The sequence below is a fragment of the Miscanthus floridulus genome, chromosome 12, assembly GCF_019320115.1.
Source record: "Miscanthus floridulus cultivar M001 chromosome 12, ASM1932011v1, whole genome shotgun sequence".
Classification (NCBI taxonomy): domain Eukaryota; kingdom Viridiplantae; phylum Streptophyta; class Magnoliopsida; order Poales; family Poaceae; genus Miscanthus; species Miscanthus floridulus.
The window spans coordinates 75,240,399-75,245,572 of record NC_089591.1 but is presented as its reverse complement, the minus strand read 5'-3'; the positions used below and the strand labels follow the sequence as shown (position 1 = coordinate 75,245,572).

The 5,174-nt window shown below is 45.7% G+C and overlaps 1 pseudogene; it reads right to left on the bottom strand.

Annotated features, from left to right (window-relative positions):
• Window positions 1-796: 796 nt before the first annotated feature.
• Window positions 797-4,163, bottom strand: LOC136497627 (G-type lectin S-receptor-like serine/threonine-protein kinase At4g27290; annotated as a pseudogene).
• Window positions 4,164-5,174: the final 1,011 nt, after the last annotated feature.

Genomic DNA, 5,174 nt, shown 5'->3' with positions numbered 1-5,174 from the left:
AGGAGCATGCCGGGCTGGTCCGCAGGTGCAGGGAGCCAGCTTCCAAGCACAGACCCTTTACACGATCAAGCACGATTGCATGAAGCTGAGCAGTAGGCGTGCCGCGTGCGCCGGCGCCAGCAAGATTTGTCGTTCTGCGTATTCGAGAAGGAAAAAGAAGAAGAAGAGACGAGTCTGTTGGACTTATTGGACCCTCTTCGAGTGTTTTCGGCCTAGCCCAGCGGCCCAGAGCGAGAGACCAAGGGGCCAGCGTCGGAGACCCGGCGGTGGCACACAACAGTTTCACAAGGCGTCGTCTTGTGCCATTTCCATTATTCCATACAATAACGAGCTAAGGTGTCCTAAAACCATGTAATGACTGTTCTAAAAATATATACTCCTTCAGTCCCTAAATAAATCAATTCTTAAAGTGTCTGAAGTCATTTTTTTTTTCAAATTTGTCTAAACTTATAGAAAAATACAATAATATTTATGACACCAAATGAACACATTATGAAAATATATTTAAAATAATCTTACAATTATATTAATTTGTACCATAAATCTTAGTGTTCTTTCCTATAAATTTGAACAAACTAAAACAATTTGACTTAGGATAACTCTAGAAATTGATTTATTTGGAGACGAAGGGAGTAACCTAGTACTAGTTGTGCTCCATCTCTTGTCCCAATATACTATTTTTTTAGATAATGGAAGAACATCCTGCTTCATCCCCACAATTGGGGAATCAGGCCAAAAATATTACAGGACACAAAAGCTTAAAATGAAAGAGTGTCACACGCCAAATAAAACTTAGTTTGTAAGCCGCCAAAAGATATAAGGCCACCCATGTAAGGCGAACAAGGCCATTGCTGCGGACTCCAATGTGCGGCAAGCAAAGTTGATACATTCTTTCTTGTCATCACAACGATGCAATTGACTCCAATGAAATAGATGTAACCTAATCACTTACCATTACCGTCCTTCCAACACTGAGACACTTATGCTATCCATCATGGAACTGTTTGTATTTTCTCCTGTTCCTTGGGCTTCTAAATACCATTGTGAGATGTATAGGGGCTGTTTTGGGGTTGAAAGTAATGTGCTTTCATTCTCCAACATGAACACAACCGTTGACATAAGTGGCCTACTATTTGGATTGTCTTGCACACACAAGAGTCCTATGTGGATGCACCTCAAAGCTTCATTCGGTAAACAACTCTCGACAAGGGATGAGTCCACCAAATCCATTGCCTTGCCATCATTCCATAAGCTCCATGCCTGGACCAATTCAAGAAAAAATCATAGAATATCGGCATGTTTTGTTTGAATTTGTAAAATTTGAAGAATGCCATTATACTTACATAAGCTAATAGGTTACGAAAGCTCGTGGAGTGAGTCGAAGTGATCTTCAGACCACTTATGATCTCCAACAGTATAACACCAAGGCTATATGTATCAGACATGACAGAAAAAGCTCCATCCATTGCATATTCAGGAGACATGTAACCACTGCTTAAATATAATTAGCAGTATGTATGTAAAAAAATTGGATAGGTATAGGAAAATGAGAAAACATAGAGGCATGGATGATTACTTACTATGTCCCAACTAACTGTGTTAGTATTTGCTTCTCGTTGGTTCCCTCCAAAGATTCTTGCCATAGCCAAAATCTGATATCTTAGGGTTCATATCTGCATCCAACAATATGTTGCTTGTTTTGAGATCTCGGTGCACAATTGTCAATCTTGAATCCTCGTGCAGATAAAGAACTCCCCTTGATATTCCTTTGATTATCCTGAACCTTGTTGGCCAATCAAGAACTTTTTTCCTTGCAGCATCTATATACGGTATTATAAGTAAAGTAAGCAAGCAAATTAGAGTAGTAACTATGACTACCTTCTTCTTTTCCTCTGTATAAAATACAACTAGTTTATACATACCGAAAATGAAGCAATCCAAGCTTTTGTTTGGTAAATATTCGTAAATTAGCAACTTCTCATCTCCATGAATGCAGCAACCAAGGAGCCTAACAAGGTTTCTGTGCTGCAATTTGGCAATTAGAACTACTTCATTTCTAAATTCCTCTATGCCTTGTCCAGAGCCCTGACTGAGCCTTTTGATTGCAACCTCTGTGTTTTCGCCCAGAATACCCTGCATGATTCACCATCATTAAATTGAACAAGCAATCTTATAATTTCCATGCTGGCTGTCATGGTTTAAAAGATTTATTTTTATTACCTTATAAACTTTCCCGAAGCCTCCTTGTCCGAGCAGATTGTCTTCAGCAAAATTATTTGTTGCAGAGAACAATATCTCCAAAGCTAAAAAACTGGAAGGTCGAGATTTTCATCACCAAGTGTATTTGTCTCATCCAAGTGCGCTGCCATCATCTTCTTCTGTATATCCATGTTTCGACGTTTGCCTAACAGAAATTTTAATGTTGTTGTTCAGTACGAATCATCATTGACTTCCGAGTAGTGAAGTGACTCTGGTTTTACCTCTAAGCTTGCGCTTGCGCCATATCCAAACAAGGAACATCCCCATGAGCGCAAGCAGACATGCCGTAACTGGTGGCAAGATTATTAGTACCACATTCCTCTTCTTCTTCTCAACTGCAGAAGCATGCATGTTGCACCATGGGAATATATGGATGATGAAACTTGCTCATGGTTCACACTGGGGCTCTGGGAGATGTAGCTGTGCTTACCTAATTCAGACTTGGCCAACCTCAGGTAGAGATCCTGCCCCTTGTCTACGTACCGGACATCAACAATGTTATCCTTCCACATGACGCAGCCAGTGCCATCACCGCCTCCTCGGATGTCGGCGGCGGCATAGGCCACGCACGAGCAGTTGGCGAGACACCTCGCCCTGCACTGCTCCAGCGTCGCGCCCATGTCCACCGTAGCGTTGTACGTGTCGGGGAGCTTCACCGCCGGCACCGTCTTGAACCCGTCCGTCGTCGTCCTGTTGCCACACTCCAGCGGCACGTTCCTCCGGCATCCGCCACGGGTCTCCCTCATGGACCACTGCGAAGGGTTCACGGGGCTGAACCCCACGACGCAGCCGCAGAACAGCGTGGACGCCGTGTTCACGTTGCACAGGCCGAACGCGCCGCACTTGGCGTAGTCGTCGCAGACGTCCCTCGGCGCCTGCGTGAAGACGTTCCACACCCGGCTGACCGGGTCCCACCCCAGCTGCTGCACCACGCCGACCTCATTCAGTACAAGGCGGCAGAAGGGCGCGCCGGCCGCGGCGTTGAAGATGTATGCAATCTCGTCGGGCCGGACGACGACCTGGGCGGAGTACATCTCCTTGTACGACGCCGTCTCCGGGATGCCACTGAACCACAGCCCGTTCCAGGGGCCCGTTCGGTACTTCTTGGCGTTGCCTTTCCACGAGACGGAGTCCAGGAGGCCCCTGGTGTCCAGCACGCGACGGTAGCCCCCCGGCGTCGGGTCGTTCGACGCACGCCACGACGTGAGGAACCACTCGGCGCCAGTCTGCGGGTCCTTACCGAATCTCATGCCGGCGAGCAAGGTGTTCGACGGGTGGTCGAATGACTGCCAAAGCACGTTGCCGCCGCTCTGGTCTTGCACCACTAGGTTGCCAGACTCAAGCAGCCGCGCCTGCGCCACGACAGGAGCAGAAGAACTCGTCGTGTTGGCAGACCATGCTGTTCGGCCAGAACCGTCGAGAAGGCGAAGGCTCCCGGTGCTGCCGATGACCAGTACTCCAACTCCTGAGGTGTTGCTGAGGAACGTTTCACGGTTGGCCACCCAACAGATGGCCTCCGGCGACGCGGTGAACCAGATCCCGAGGTATCTCTTGGTTGGCACCCCGGTCGGGGAGAAGAAACCAAGGGTGAAGGACCCGCCGGCCGAGAGGTGATGTTGCTGCTGCTGTCGAGTGTGTCAGACGCGCTGCCGGCGGCGGATATTGTGAGGCAAAGGATAATGGGGAAGATCAGGGCAGTAAGGCACAAAAGTTTTGTCATTCCAGTCGCCCCTAGTGATGACTGATGAGGTTTGTTGCAGAGATTTCGTGGTATACTGCGATCTATATATATATGACGACATTGGTGCTCGCTTACTACTTGCAATGTACCATCAAAGTTGTTTTTGAAGAAAACCATCAAAGTTGTTGGATTATCCAGATCAATGTTAACCTGATTAATTCAGCAGGCCAGTAGGAAACAATTACTCTCTCTTGCCCACAGCAGTAGGAAACCAGGGACAATTATATAGATCTACCGTTTTGGATGACAAAAATTTCCCATGAGTTGCCATATTCCATTCAAGAATTCTCATCAGTACACAGTGGATAATGCAATGGGTACTACTCTAGTTAACAGTACATGAAACCTTTTGTAGATTAGTCCCATCACTTATGTGACAACTGATAATGTTGCTGCTTACCTGAGGAAGAGGAGATGGACACGAGCCGCTGCTGTTGTCAGTCTGAAGTTACACTGGACAGATGATAATCGAAGCACAAACACAGTCGCAAAAGAACACAAAGCTATCCAAGAATTCAGATCACAACAAAATACTAGCTACTTCAGTTGAGCAGAACAAACTGTTGTTGATCTGACAATAGTAGGCTGCTACTGCTCAGAACTAAACATGACGCATGACTAGAAAATTCGAGCAACAGTTCAGACAAGAAAACTGAACATGCTACAGTCAAAATCAGTGGACAAGAGAACTTGAGTGACAGTTCAAACTGAACTGCATTTTCAGAACGAACACAGTGATTTTCCACAGACAGTATTGAACAGAGTGAATCCAAGCTGGGTTGCTTCGAACCAATGTTGTCGTCTGAAGTTACACTGAACAGATGATAATGGAAGCACAAACACAGTCATAAAAGAACACAAAGCTGTCCAAGAATTCAGATCACAACAAAATACTAGCTAATCCAGTTGAGCAGAACAAACCGTTGTTGATCTGACAATAGTAGGCTGCTGTTGCTCTGAACTAAACACGACGCATGACTAGAAAACTCGAGCAACAGTTCAGACAAGAAAACTGAACATGCTACAGTTTCAAAATCAGTGGACAAGAGAACTTGTGTGACAGTTAAAACTGAACTGAAGTTTCAGAAAGAACACAGTGATTGTCCACAGACAGTATTGAACAACATGAATCCAAGCTGAGTTGCTTTGAACCAAACTGAGAATTCAGAGAACA